Genomic DNA, 15844 nt, shown 5'->3' on the forward strand with positions numbered 1-15844 from the left:
ACCTGACACTAGGTAATACTGTATATATCCTCCAGGAATATATCCTTCTCTACCACCTGGTATTTGCAACCAGGTGGTAGTTGTTATAAACCATAGGATCTAGAGTGGGCTTCTTCACAAGTGTTTAATGGAAGAAGGCACCACTCTGTCACATAAAGAAACATTCACCACAGCCTGGACCCATCTGATCAACCCTTCCCAACTGGCATGCATCATTGCAAGAATCTTGTCCGCAGCACCGAGCCTCATAAACTGAAATCAGTCCCACAGAGTATGGGAAGACACTGCATTGAGCGCCTCATCTAGATTCACAACATGGCTTGTAAGGTGCTGCAGTGTTGAGCAACTTTGTCCTCAAAAGTGAAAACCATGAGCAGAGAGAATCTTCTGCGTGCATAGTTGTGGCTATGGAGAATCTCTGCAAATGTTATAACCATGAATATAAGTTAGGGTCAGGGTCTCTCGCTTCCATGTACATTCACTAGAACATCTGAAAGCGGCTTCCAAAAGTGTGTTGTGTGGCAGGCATGGTAAGTCACAATTTGTGCTCGTAGCAAACTATTCAGATAACTTGGCCTCTGTGTAAAATACAATCTGGAAAGAAAGAAAGTCAGTCCACCACAGTTAAGAATGGCCATTTTAACTGGCCCTTGTCTACCATGTTCAATGACTTCGTAATGTATTTATTTGCTTCTGTTTGTCTTTGTTGCTATGATCAGTGCTCCTCCCTTTTTTTGCAGCTTAACAAACTTGAAATTTGAACGATGCAGGCTCAATGTTTCTTTGCTTCTAAAGTTTATATTTTAAAACATAAATTCCATTTTCAAGATGTGAGGTTGTTTAACTTTCCTAATCTTTTCAGCTTGTCTTCCCCTCCTTCTGCTCACATCCTGAGTGTGAATCATAGTTGGATTAATCCGGCATGAAGCACATTGTGTGTGAGCAATAACAGACTTACTAAAGTGTACAGCTCTGATAAAAGGCAGCCTTGATGACTTCTGTCAGGAATCCCCCAGAAATCATGTGGGGTGGTGGTGGGGACAAAATCTCCCACCAACCAACCTATGCACTGGTTACCGCACTTAGAGCTGTGGGAGGCACCTCAATGAGCATGTCAGGAAATCTCCACAGTGTTTTAAGTCCCCTCAGCCCACCTCAAAGAAGAAAGAAATCTTTCTTTTTCAAAAAAACAAAACAAAAAAACACCTGCCTCTTTCTTTTTCTGCAACGCAAAACATTCCATGGACTGCATGGTGACCTACAAAATTGCTAGGTCAGACCAAATCCCATTGCTCCTGTCCGCCACATTGCCTCAGCAGAAGTGAACCAAATTGTCTCTTCTCTGCTTAGTTGCTAGGGAGGGGTTCATGCAAGTATGTTAATGGGTTTAGCAAACCCTCGGACTATGAGATGAAAGAGACTTGCCAGCTTCCTTAGTTCATCTTCAAGTTGACTCTCCCTTCCCCCTTTCTTTGTCTTTTCTGGCTGATCATGTTCCCACTTCATTACATCAAGTATGCCAGATTTTACCTACTCGTGGAAGGCTGCTTTGCATTACAGATACTTCACCGATGGAAGACATTTTATCCTTCACAACCACAACCTCTCCCTGTAAAATACCCCTTACAGAACAAACTTATACATCTCTACTCAGGAGTAAGCTCACTATGCACAGAGGGACTTACTTAAGCAGTGCGGCTCTGAATATTGGTTGTGGTGGAAGAACACAAACAGGAGAGTGCTGTTTGTTGTGCTTGGGTCCCGCTTGTGGGTTTTTCATTGGCATCTAGTTGGCATCTGGCTGGCTATTGTATGAACAGACTGCTGGGCTAGATGGGCCTTTGGTTTGATCTGGCAGGGCTCTTCTTTCGTTTGCATATTCTTAAAGTGTGTCCAGGATTTTGGCCTTAGTGGTCCTAGTATCTGTCACTATTGAAATACGGAATATTTCCCTTATATCAGGCAAGACTATCCGTTTAGCCCAATTATGCTTTTTCTGACTGGCATTAGTTCTCTAGGGCCTTGGGCTGAGGTATTTCATTGATCCTTTTAACTGGAAATACCAGGGATTGCACCTGAAATCTGTTGCACTGAAAGTATGCGCTCTACCATTGAGCTATGATTTCCCCCCCTCCCGCATTTAATGTGGAAAGTATTTACTTCGTCCTGTTTTTAGCTGTCGACTCTCTTGATTGAATCTGTCCATTTTGGTTTCTCTTGGTTTATCATTTTTCAATTTTAAGTTCAGTTCTCCACATACCCATGTAAGTTTACAGTCTTTTTTTAAAATAGTCCTTGTGAAAATTTACCAACGTTTTAGTGCAATTTCTCCTGATATACATATTTTTGTATGTACTGTTGCTGAAGACACACATTTTTGCAAAGCAGTTTTCCCTAATATAAAGCATTTGGTATGTTATTGTCACTAACAGATCTGTTTATTTGTTTCATAAAAATTTGTTTCATAAAATTTATATACGTCTTGATTGTAGAAAAAACACACCTCAAAGCAGTTTCTGCATTTTGCATTTGCCTTCATAGATGCATTTCTGTAAAACTACTTAAGCAGAAAACTGCCCTGCAAAAATCTGAGACGTGAGAATTTCAATTTTCAGTTTGTGCATTGTTCCGGAAAGTGTAAATTTGATAGATGCACCCTTAAATGTGAACTGAATAAAATTTCTTCCTTGTCCCTACTTGTCCCACAGCACCGGGCTCTAAGTCAACTATTGCTGGTGGCAACCAGCACCTCCATGTAGTATTATCCTTCTCCCCCATTACATTAGGAACACTCACTGTCCTGGCTCTTCTAGGATGAAGAAGTTAAACTTGAAATCAGTGTGGGACATAGCCAAAGAAAAGGGACAGCAGGTGGATTGCATGGCTAGGCTAGCTAAGATGTTGATCTAACATGGCCCCTGCCTGCTTGATTAAGAGCTAAAAAAATCCCCTCTCGCAGATCAAGAGATAGAGGGTGCCATTCAAAACATGCAACTGGGCAAATCTCCAGGACCAGATGGACTGACTTCCAGATACTATAAAGCTTTGAAGGAGTGGTTGGTACAACCATTAAAGGAAGTCTGTAATGAGATCTTAGAGGGGAAAAGGGCACCAGAATCGTGGAAAGAAGCGTATATTACACTCATACCAAAGACAGAGACTGAAAAGACTCAACTTAAGAACTACCGCCCAATATCATTACTTAATGTGGATTATAAAATTTTTGCAGACATTCTAGCAAAAAGACTGAAAAGAGTGTTGATGGAGAAGATTCATAAGGACCAAGCAGGCTTTCTCCCAAAAAGGCATTTATCAGACAATGTGAGGAACATAATAGACATTTTGGAATTATTAGAGGTGAATATAAACACTAAAGCAGTTCTGATCTTTGTGGACGCGGAGAAAGCCTTTGACAATATTTCTTGGAGTTTTATGAAAAAGAATCTTCATGGGATGGGGGTAGGCCAAGGATTTGAGAATGGAGTGGGTGCCATATACGCTGAACAAAAGGCTAAGTTGATTGTAAATAATGTGATAACTGAAGAATTTAAAATAGAAAAAGGGACACGACAGGGGTGCCCAATCTCCCCATTACTTTTTATTTCTGTTCTGGAGGTGTTGCTAAATATGATTAGAGATGACCAGCAGGTTAAAGGTGTACAGGTCGGAGCCAAACATTACAAGTTAAGGGCCTTTGCAGATGATTTAGTACTTACTTTACAAGAGCCAGACACTAGTACAAAAAGGGTGTTGGAGCTAATTCAAGAATTTGGTCAGGTGGCCGGGTTTAAATTGAATAAACAAAAGACTAAAGTTTTGGAAAAAAATTTAACAGTCATGGAGAGGGAGAAGTTCCAGAATGAAACAGGTTTGACAGTGGTAAAGAAGGTGAAATACCTAGGGGTCTATTTGACATCTAAGAATTTGAACTTGTATAAAGACAATTATGAAAAATGTTGGTCGGAAATTAAAAAAGATTTAGAAATATGGTCAAAATTGAAATTGTCAATGTTAGGCCGAATTGCAGTTATTAAGATGAATGTATTGCCTAGAATGCTATTTTTGTTCCAAACATTACAAATTCTGGACAAGATAGACTGTTTCAAGAGGTGGCAGAAGGATATTTCGAAATTTGTCTGGCAGGGCAAAAAGCCCAGAATAAAATTTAAAATACTGACGGATGCAAAAGAAAGAGGGGGGTTTGCCCTGCCGGACTTAAAACTGTATTATGAAGCAGCAGCATTTTGCTGGCTGAAAGAATGGATGCTCCTCGAGAATACAGATACCTTGGACTTAGAAGGTTTTAACAATACATTTGGTTGGCATGCATATCTATGGTATGATAAAATTAAGGTGCATAGGGCCTTCAAAAACCATATTGTCAGAAAAGCATTATATAATGTCTGGACAAGATATAAAGATTTGTTGGAAAGTAAAACCCCTAGATGGTTGTCACCTTTGGAGGCTACGGCGCTGAAAAAGCTTAATATGGAAGCCGAATGGCTAAAGTATTGGGAAATTTTGGAACAAGATGGAGATAAGTTGAAGTTACAGAGTTATGAGAAATTGAAACCCAAAGTTCGAGATTGGCTCCATTATTATCAAATAATGGAGGTGTATAAACAAGACAGGAAAATTGGCTTCCAGGTGGAGAAATCAAAATTAGAAATTGAACTGTTAGAACCCAATACTAAGAATTTGTCAAGAATGTATAATCTGCTGCTGAAATGGAATACACAAGATGAAACAGTTAAATCAGCTATGATTAAGTGGGCACAGGACATTGGTCATAATATTATGTTTGCTGACTGGGAATGGTTGTGGAACACCGGTATAAAATTTACGGCATGTAATGCCTTAAAGGAAAATATTATGAAAATGATCTATAGGTGGTACATGACCCCAGTCAAGCTAGCAAAAATTTATCATTTGCCTGATAATAAGTGTTGGAAGTGTAAAGAAACTGAAGGTACCTTTTATCATCTTTGGTGGACGTGCCCGAAGATTAAGGCTTTTTGGGAAATGATATATAATGAAATGAAAAAGGTACTTAAATGTACTTTCCCGAAGAAACCAGAAGCCTTTCTCCTGGGCATTGCCGGCCAATTGGTGTTAAAGAGAGATAGAACCTTTTTTATGTATGCTACGACAGCAGCAAGAATACTCATTGCAAAGTATTGGAAGACAGAAGAATTACCCACCTTGGAAGAGTGGCAGATGAAGGTGATAGACTATATGACATTGGCTGAGATGACTGGCAGAATCCGTGAGCAGGGGAAAGAGACGGCGGAAGAAGATTGGAAGAAATTCAAAATTTATCTTAAGAACTATTATAAAATTGAGGAATGTTAAAATGTCGAGGTTTGGAGAGAAAAGGAGATTACAGCGACATAAGATTAAGTTGAAGAAAAGAGTAAGAAAAAATATATTTGATAAAACTATTTAGAATTTGCTGAAATAATTTTGGAAATTGGGATGTAGGAAGGGGAGGTTTGGGGGAGTCCGAGAAGAGAGGGATATGAAAAAAAAAAAGGTTATGAAATTATACATGTTTGTATGTCTTTTTATTTGTTTGTATTGTTTAAAACTTTTCTGTAAAATCAATAAAAAAATTTAAAAAATAATAATAAATAAATCCCCTCTCGACATGGACAGCACCTTTCAGTAATCCTGTTAGCCAGTGCTCTTCTTCGGGGGGGGGCAGTGCCAGTACTGTGTACCCCTGAGTACCCCCAGAAGAAAGCATTGCTGTTAGCTACAATAAAGCCTTTAGGACAGGCAGAAACATAGCTTTGAGGGGCATGTTAACAGTAACCTTTCAGCTCTCGTTCTAAATCCATATATAAAAACCACAACCACAAGAGGATGCGCAAGCCCATCAGATATAACTGCATGTCTTTTGCCTCTTAGACAGCGACAGGTAAAGTTGTTGGTTCAACAGTCTACCTATATTTTAAGGGCACATGTTTTGTTACATGGGTATGAAATGAAGTAATATGTTCCTGGCTATACCACCCACTGGGTTCATCTCTAAAGCACAATATGGGCCTCCATCTCAAAGCAAGGAGAAGAATCAAATGTCCTGCTTAAGACCTTTATATATTGCTTAATTACATTTCTAAGCAATGTATATAAAAATAAAACCCTATAGCAAATAAAATAATAAAAAGTCATAATCAAACCAAACATTACCTTAAAATGCCTGCTGGAATATGAGTTTTTGCCATGTGCCTGAAGTTCAGCAAGAAAGGCGTCAGTCAGGAAGGAGATATCAGTCACAATATTGAATGGACAGTCTTCAAAACTTTTAACAAACATTTCTTTCCTGGAGCTAATTCTAAGAAACTTCTGATATTCTGCCTACATTTTACTCTGCTTCATTTCATTTCATCTCATTGCTCCAACTTTTTACTGACCTGGACCACCCAAAACAAATGCTCTTCCTTCTTGATGTTGAGTCCAGTAGCTCAGCAACCAATGCTTATTTAGGCCATCATTCTCCTTCACAATTCTGAAGAAATTCCACTGCTGTGTACAGACGGGGATTGGCAAGAATATCTTATAAAATGAAAAAGAGAACAAGACTCCTGCTAGCATTCTTCCATAAATTAGCTCCTGCTGCAGTGTCTTAGACATCGTTCTTAAACAGCCCAGCACCAAAACAATTTAAGTGACTTTGCTAACGGCATGTTCCTATGGGTCCTATAAATCAGGCATAGGCAAACTCAGTCCTCCAGATGTTTTGGGACTACAACTCCCATCATCCCTGACCACTGGTCCTGTTAGCTAGGGATGGTGGGAGTTGTACTCCCAGAACATCTGGAGGGCCGAGTTTGCCTATGCCTGCTATAAAGCCTTATCCAACACTTTAACCATCACACACCACACCAGCTCTCATGGCATTCTGGTGGCAGTTGCAATGGGTTTGTTTATCAGCAACGTGAAGTCTGACAGCCTCTAAATAAGTGGCTCCTAGCACCACTCCCTATTTGCTCTTCCTTTTTTATGACGCAAGCAGAATTGCAATAGACTTTCCACACTATTGAGAATATTGGGCTTTCTTTATGTGAACACCCGACTATGTTCTGTCCATACCAATTAGTGTTGCACAGTTGTTGTGGGTGTGCTCGTTTGAACCTCAGCACACATTCACTGTTAACTCTGGCGGTGGGGGCCATTTTATTACCATACTCTGTTTATTTTTTAAAAAAGTAGTCTTTTACTTAGTGCTAAAATACTTTTTGCAGGTATAGCACATCTGGATCCCAAGGTGCTTTAAAGTGCTTTAATTGAAGTTGGACATCAATTGGAGAAGTCTGGGAGAATGGAATTATGTTAATTTACAGAAAATTCAGAGCATGCACACACACACACACACACACACACACACACACACACAGTGAGAGCACTAAGCAGCCCCAATTTGTTTTCATTAATATAGATCTCACACAGTTCTGTCAAATCAGAACTGTGTAAAAAATAATCTTCTTTTTTTTAAGAACAAGCAAACTACAGTTTAATCCTGTAAGCAGGAGATGAGTACACATCATATTCAGGATATTTTCTGCAAGGCTCCACCCAGTGTTATCAACAACAAGCACTGTAATAGCAATGCATATGGCAAGTGAAAAAAACAGTAGTGGGTGGAATATCATGTGCCAATTGCACACATAAAATATCTGAACTTCTTTGTATGATAATGCCCCCGTTTAGACAAATCCCGGGAGAAGAGAGGTATGCTGGTGATGTTGTAGATCTTCCCTAAGCTGTGTTCATGTGTGATTATTCCTCATGATTACTCCTCAAGAGCAAGTCACAACAGCAAATGCACTTTCAATGCACTGCTTTTTTGAAGCTTAATTCTGAATATATCCGAAAGCAGGTCTTTGACCCCCATGGTAAACCCCGAACCTCCCCACTGAACTCTCATTTCCCACAACCCCAACATCTATGGCAGCTGCTTCAATTTACAGTGGTACCTCGGGTTAAGTACAGTGGTGCCTCGCAAGATGAAATTAATTCGTTCCGCGAGTTTTGTCGTCTTGTGATTTTTTTCGTCTTGCGAAGCACGGTGTCGGGAAAGTTTTGGAAAAGCTTCAAAAATCACCAAAGTCTTTAAAAACCTCAAAAAAGGCTACCACACCGCGTTCTATGAGTTGCTCCTCGAAGTCAAGTCACAACTGTATTAACGGTATTAAGAAAAAGGAAACAAACTTGCAAGAGGTTTCCGTCTTGCGAAGCAAGCCCATAGGGAAAATCGTCTTGCGAAGCAGCTCAAAAAACAAAAAACCCTTTCGTCTAGCGAGTTTTTTTCTTGCGAGGCATTCGTCTTGCAAGGTACCACTGTACTTAATTCCTTCTGGAGGTCTGTTCTTAACCTGAAACTGTTCTTAACCTGAAGCACCACTTTAGCTAATGGGGCCTCCTGCTGCTGCCGCGCCGCCAGAGCACAATTTCTGTTCTCATCCTGAAGCAAAGTTCTTAACCTGAAGCACTATTTTGGGTTAGCAGAGTCTGTAACCTGAAGCGTATGTAACCTGAAGCATATGTAACCTGAGGTACCACTGTTTTAGCATCATTGAGACCCACCAGGAGTAGATCATATGTGGCAGTACTCAGAAAAGATACTGATCTTCCTCTGTAGGAGAATGCAGACACTGATTACCTGTATGAGTGGCTTCAATTCCTACAAGAGCAATGAAAAAAAATCTTTTCATAAAAAAATATGTTTAAAAAGCTAAGAAACTTGCTACTGTACCACCAACACAGACAGTCCACATACACATTTCCTGTGTTGCTTGGAGCCGAAACTAGTATTCACAGCAAAGTTCTCACTGACTTGGCAAAGTTCACAATTCTGGATGGCACGCAGCTTTGCCTTCTGCAAAAATTGGTGTGAGCTTGGATTAGCCTGGTGCCACCCACTGCCAATGTTTTTTAATTGCAATATCTCCTGCTGGGAATGTCTGGGCCTAGGTTAGCTGCGAGCCCCTTAAAATCAATATGCACCACAGAATGGGAAAACTGATCTTTCCCTGACAGGGATGCCTCACTTTATTAAGTTAGGGTCGTCATGTTTCTTGCTTCCCGATTTTGGGAATCGCTGACAGTACCGCTCTCTCTAAACCAATGTTAAGTTTTATTAAAGGTTTTGTAACTCTCAGGCTGTGGCCTCTCCTCAGCAGGGTGGCCATGGGTCCTAATTTATTGAGGACTATCCCCTATTTGAAGTAAATATCCAGTCCAAGCCCAGTTTAAAGACAAAGAATCATAAGAAGAGACAGATCAGGGGCCTTGAAGCTGCCCATCAACAGCACTTGGACTGAGCAAGCACTCAGGTCACCTGGTCACAATCACCTCACTACAGTAAGGTGCTCTGTATTTCTATAATAGTAACTCATTCTACATTTGCAAGTTTTATGTCCTCTTTAGGGAGGTGATGTGTTTCCTCTCTTTTTTAGTATTTAAAATAAGCACCTTATATCATATAAAGTAATACATACCACACAAATGTCTCGGAAAAACAGGGATCTCCCCTCCCCCCTCCCGCCGCGAGAGTACAGTGGTCATTTTGGTTGTTGTGATATTGTGCGTTCAGGGCTTTTTCCAAGGCTGAGATCTTGTGCAGTGACCCAAACTTATGTTTTGGGGCACCATAAGAGCATGACCCTTTAAAAAATGTGCCTTTGGGGTTCATCATCTCATGCTGGTTATGTGACTTGCATGGGAGCACAGAAAGGAAGATGCATGTCCTGGTTTTGGCTCACCATGTTGGAGGGTATGGTAATATAATAGATTGCAAAGCAATCAGAAGTTACAAATGTCTTCCCATAAAACTGTATTTCCTGTTAAGGATACTCTATAAAGCAAGGGAGGCTAGTCCGGTGCTGCTTAAAAGGTCCAAGCCCAATTCTTACCCCTCCAAAACCCTATAAATCAGGGCTGGGGAATCTGTAGGTCTTCTGATGTTGGCCTACAACTCCCTTCATCCCTATTGGCCATGCTGAGTCAGGCTGATGGGAGTTGGAGTACAACAGTTTTTGGAGGGATACAGGGTCTCCTTTGGTTTAAGGAATTTAAGTGGTGGTGATGATGTGAATTGGCTTTGGATTACATGCTCCGGGACCAATTCCTTCTCTTTTATCTGTGAGAATCATGTGTCCTGACTTGTCAAGTTTACCTGCATGTTACCTTGGAGATATTTCTCTTGTTCCTTTCACCAGAGGAGGCTGGAGCTGCTGACATTAGGGCTCATTAGGGTTGACATTTTGGGACAAAATGGGGCTAAAATTTGCTGCTCCAAAATTGCCCTTCACAACTGTGGCTTTCATATTGCCTTATCATCGGCACCATCTTACTTCATAATCATCATTCAAAAGAGCATGTGGGTTCTAAAGCATCTAAAAGGAGCTGGCAAGTTGGCACAACAGTTCTATCCTACCCTGCACGTTTCCATCCTTGCCTGCTTACACTGCCACCTCTATGTGCGTCACTGGCTGCAAGGAGAGTGTTTCAAAATATGATCGAAATAAGCTAGCATTTATTCAGTTTGGCATCTCCAGTCGCTCCCTCTTTTCTCTCCCCTCGCCCCTAATCCAAGCTAATGCCTTCCAGATGAGGTGCTAGCAGCTGCTAATTGCGTTTGGATCCATCCTGATTTGTGCTTCAGTCAGCAAGGCACCTCACTAATGGATCTGAGATTTGGCAGTGATCCTGGGACCAGTGTCAAAGAAAACAGATGAGAGGGGGAAGAAGGGGGGGGGGAGAGAAAGTTCAATAAAGGAAAACTATCACAGCCAGAATCTGAATCCTGATAAGGTTTGTGGCTCTCCCAAGTTGTGGGATTTCAGACGGCACAACTTCATTCCTTTCTGCAGGCAGAAATCCGACACCTGCCCTGGCTGGCCCTCCACGGTTCTTTCCGATCACTTGGCAGGGAGTACATTGCTCTAAGGGAGGCTCATGTTCTAAGGCTGACAGCCATGCAGAGCTATAACACACCTGGGCTTTATGAACACTGGGCCCATGCAGGGCCTCTGCTGGCTTGAACTACTGGAGATAATTTTCTTGGAGCCAAGCTGAAAAAAAGAGGCCCTTTAAGGGTGGTGGGGGTGGAAGCAGCAAACCTGGGCCTAAAGCATTTTCTTTCTCTTTCTCTTTTTTCTTTCTTTAATCAATCACTTGCATTCATCGTTCCATTTTGCATACACGGCAGCAGAAAGGAAAGCCAAGTTGGCTGGATGGAATTCTAAATCCTTGCAAGGCAGGAAATACAGTCAGACAAGACAGAGAAGCAACAGAGGAGACACACAGGCACAAGGGAAAGACGGAAAATGTGCTAGATTAGGAAGGGCAAAAACAGGAAAAGAGAGTGATAAGTGATGCAGGTACACTAGTAAATGTACACTGATACACTTTTTCAACCAAGACATACAGGTTTCCCCAGCTGGATAAATAGGACTTCACCCCAAGTGTCTCCTTTGTGGGGTTTTAGTTTTGTTTTAAATGTAATTCCTCGTTGGGTGTTGTTAAGTGTTTTTAATTAACTGTAGAGTGCATCACCTTGAGACGTTAGTTTAGAAGGTGATTAATAAACCAACAATAATATATAATATGCACCGGAGAAGAATATTTCATACAAATACAGAAGCCAATTAGGCAACCCGCAAACATATTATTTAAGCCAGTGTGGTGTAGTGGATAAGAGCGGTAGTCTCGTAATCTGGGGAACCGGGTTTGTGTCTCCGCTCCTCCACATGCAGCTGCTGGGTGACCTTGGGCCAGTTACACTTCTCTGAAGTCTCTCAGCCCCACTCACCTCACAGAGTGTTTGTTGTGGGGGAGGAAGGGAAAGGAGAATGTTAGCCGCTTTGAGACTCCTTAAAGGGAGTGAAAGGCAGGATATCAAATCCAAACTCTTCTTCTTAATATACCATAATGTTTACTTGAGTCTGGGCAATAGCTTTCTTAATCCAGATAGATGTCTGGATCATACAATGGAGTTTTGTGTAGCTACTAGGCAAGGTCCAGGTGCTTGAGGGTTCATAGATATCAGTCGCCACACGTTCTCCACCTCTAAAGTACCACATTGTACACCACCTTCAAGCTCATGGAAAGGGCCAAGATCCATGAGCTTTCCCCTGGCCTACAGTATGATAACACTGCATGTTCTTTCACCTGTACATGAAGGAAGGATCCCCAATCAAGCACATTAATCCTTCCTAAATAATCATGCTTGGAATTGGAAACAAATCCTACTCAAGTAAAACTGCCCATTGAGGTCAAATGACCCAATATTTTGTTGTCTCATTTCCCTACCCCCATCCCATAATGTAAGCCCATTTGTTCCATAAAGGTGGTTTTCTAAGCACTTTATACAGATCTTTAGTTGAACGGATGTCTTCCTTCCTCCCTTCCTTCTGCACAGCACTGCATTGCTTTTCTGTTATTCTGTCATTAAGTTGCTTTGTGGTTTTATTTTATCGTTTCAATGTAAAATTTATTTGTTTTTACTTGTTACATTTTTGCAACTTGCCCTAGGGCCATTTGGTGAAGGGCGGGCTAAAAATACAAGGGCAAATAATAAACAAACGGTTCCCTGAATTATGGGAGACAACTAATTTTCTCTTGCTGTCTCTGTGTGTAGAATGCTAGAAACTTGTTAGTGGGACTGTGGCAGGTTGTGTGTGCTACGGATGCACAGCAATGCAAAGAAAATTTTACGTGGAATGGAGGAAGGAAATGTTGTTGCATGCCAGAGGTGCTGTTTTCTTCATACATTCCTACCCAATCCTGCAAGGCCTCACAATGACCAAAAAGATCTAGCAGGGTCCCAGAAACCTCAGTTAAAAATGAGGTCCGCTTCCATTCCTCTGTTTTCTGGTGCTACAATTGCCTTTCCAGAAGACGGCCGCAGAAAACATCTGAATGTTTAGGGCTACTTTTCCCTCCTTTTTGCATACAACAATTACTTAACTTGCAGAAACCGTTAGGCTTCGTACTGCAGAGAGCCAGTGTGGCATAGTGGCTGGAGTATCAGACTAGTAGTCATGGAGGTAACTAGGTAAGGAATAGGAAGCAGAGAGTATGAATAAATAGACAAGTCTCCCAACGGAGGGATGTCAAAGTGGAGCTCCCTGGGGATGTTGGGACCTGTGCTTTTTATCTAGATCATAAATTATCTAGAGTTGTTATTTATTAAATTTATATACAGTACTGCCCTTCATCTAAAGATCACACAGCGGTTAACAACAACAACAACAACAACAACAACAACAGAATTAAGGGTGAGCAGGGAGGTAGTCAAGTTGCTGATGGAACCAAATTGTTCAGTAAGCTAAATAAAAAAAATGGTTGTGAAGAGCCATGAAAGGATCTTTCCAAACTAGGTGAATGGGCAGTAAAGTGGCAAGGGCAGTTCAATGAAAGCAAGTGTTAAGTAATGCATTTTGAGGCCTCATTGGGTCTAAACTGGCAGTGACTTCCCAGGAGCAACACCTTGGGGCCATAGCAGATACCTTAAGTAAGATTTTTTAAAAATACAAATGCCACACTAGGGATCATTAGAAAAGGGACTGAAAATAAGCCTGCCAATATTATATTACAATTATTCAAATCTATGGTACAACCACACTTGGAATCCTCTGTATAGTTCTGTTCATCTCACCTCAAAAAGGATATGGTAAAGCTGTGGAAGTTTCAGAAATGGGCAGACGGATGGAGCATCTCCCAAATGAGGAAAGGTGACAACGTTTGGGTTTTTTAATATAGTTCAGAGAAATGGTGAGTAAATGAATGAGGGGTATAAAATTATGCATGCTGTGAAGAAAGTGGATAGGGGGAAGTTTTTTCTCTCACCTAACACTAGAAGTTGTGCAAATCCAATGTTTGGATGTTTCCTATGAGAAGAGGTTACATTTGGGCTTTTTTCGTTTAAAGAAACGGTAAAACGAGGGGCATGACTGAAGTGAACCAAGTGACTAGATTTTTCACCCTGTCTTGCAATACTAGATGCCAGGGTCATTGAATGAAACTGAATGTTGGAGGACAAAGGGCTGACAAAATAAAATACTAGCCAGGATGGCTATGACCATCTCCTGAATCAGAGGCAGTATGGACCTTTATACCAGTTGCTGTGGAACAAAACAGAGAAACAAATGCAGCATTTTTAGAAATATCAAAGGTGCGACTACTTGGAATAACAACCAGGAGATACAAAGCTCCTGGTGACGATATTAGATACATTGGCAGGTGTCATTCTCCTTAGTAAATGCTAGCAACCTGCACTGCCTAAACCACAACTAGATCACTTTTGGGAATTTAAACACACTTCTCTGCAAACTGTGAAGCCATAGGCCTCAGCTCAAGAGACAGCCTTTGCCTAGAGTGGACTGAGCCAATAGAAACTCCTCAAAACCCTGGCTGAAAAATAGTTCTTTCATCAACTTTGCAATTGTTGGCAGAGCTCATAGGGAGTTTCCACTAGACTATGATTCATTTACTGAATGAAATCTGATCCTGGCCGGTGAGAAGAGGGAGACGTAAAGACAGACAGAAACACCACAGACTTTAAGATTCAGACAGGGCCAAGGAATAGAAAAGCAGCAGCCAAGGATATGCAGAAGTGCTTTAAATGTGTAGTGTGAAGGAGGGGGAAAATTGACAAGCTGGAACATGTGCAGAGGAGGGCAACCAAGATGATCAAGGGTCTGGAAACCAAGCCTTGTGATGAACAGTTGAAGGAGCTGAGTATGATTAGCCTGGAAAAGAGAAGACTGAGAGGAGATTTGACAGCCACCTACAAATATGTAAAGGGCTGTCACATGGAAGATGGTAAGCTGTACCAATAGATTCAAGTTCCAAGAAAGGAGATTCCAACTAAACATCAAGAACTTTCTGACAGTAAGCACTGTTTGGGAGTGGAACAGTCTCCCTCAGGAGGTTGTGGACTCTCCTTTTTTAAAAGCAGAGGTTGGATGGCCATGTGTCAAAGATGCGTTAGTTGTGATTCCTGCACTGCAAGAGGTTGGACTAGATGACCCTCGGGGTCCCTTCCAACTCTACAATTCTATGATTCTGTGATCTTATGATTCTGTTCCATTCCACCTAGTATTTCCGTATGTCTCCCACAACAGGTATTCAGCATCTGTGGCCACTGAGTATTCTCAGTCTTCATTGAGCTATTTTGTGGCTTTTTACACACTTAGGGCTCCCCACCTAAAGATTGTGTAAAGTATTTCTGAAAACCTTGGGGTTCCCCTGAACATGCTGATACCTCCTTCTTGTTTCACAGAAGCCCTACAGATACTACAGATGGGTGGGTATGCAAGAATGGGTATTTTCTGTTCAATTGGCACCTGCCAGGACTATTATTACTATTATAATTATTACTAAAATCTCCTAAAAGTTAATGAGGGAGACTGACACCTCTCACTAGGGAGGACGTTCCACAAATGGGAAACCACTACCAAGAAGGCCCTGTCATGGCTCACTGTCAACCAGGCCTCTTCTGATTATCATATGGCTCAAGGTGTTTGATAGTGGGGAAGGCGCTCTTTTAGGTACCAGAGTCTGAAGCTATACTTGGATCTCAAGATGGCAATGAGGTGGAGAAAGTCCAAGGAATGGCCTTGTACACTTGGCTTGGCGCATACTCTCACACACATACCACCAGAGATGTCGAACTGCAACATGGGGAAGCAGCTTAATTATTGCCATGTGTGCTTGTGTATCTGTTTGGGGCACTGATGTCCAAGTACTGACTCTGTAGCAATATCCTCATTTTGAATGGAAGTAAAGATTGATGATCTACCAAAAGCCTCAGAAGGTAATTTTTTAAAAAGAA

The 15844-nt window shown here is 41.3% G+C and overlaps 1 long non-coding RNA gene across 1 annotated transcript in view; it reads right to left on the bottom strand.

Annotated features, from left to right (window-relative positions):
• Positions 1-466: 466 nt before the first annotated feature.
• LOC308476608 overlaps positions 467-15844 on the bottom strand; it is a 60390-nt gene continuing 45012 nt past the window's right edge. Inside the window, exons 3-5 of the long non-coding RNA XR_013985990.1 lie at positions 8590-8686; positions 6417-6558; positions 467-594 (exon numbers count right to left, since the gene is read on the bottom strand). This is a non-coding gene — a long non-coding RNA (uncharacterized lncRNA). The remainder of the gene's footprint in view (positions 595-6416; positions 6559-8589; positions 8687-15844) is intronic.

This window comes from Podarcis pityusensis, assembly GCF_964106645.2.
Source record: "Podarcis pityusensis genome assembly, chromosome: 4".
NCBI lineage: Eukaryota > Metazoa > Chordata > Lepidosauria > Squamata > Lacertidae > Podarcis > Podarcis pityusensis.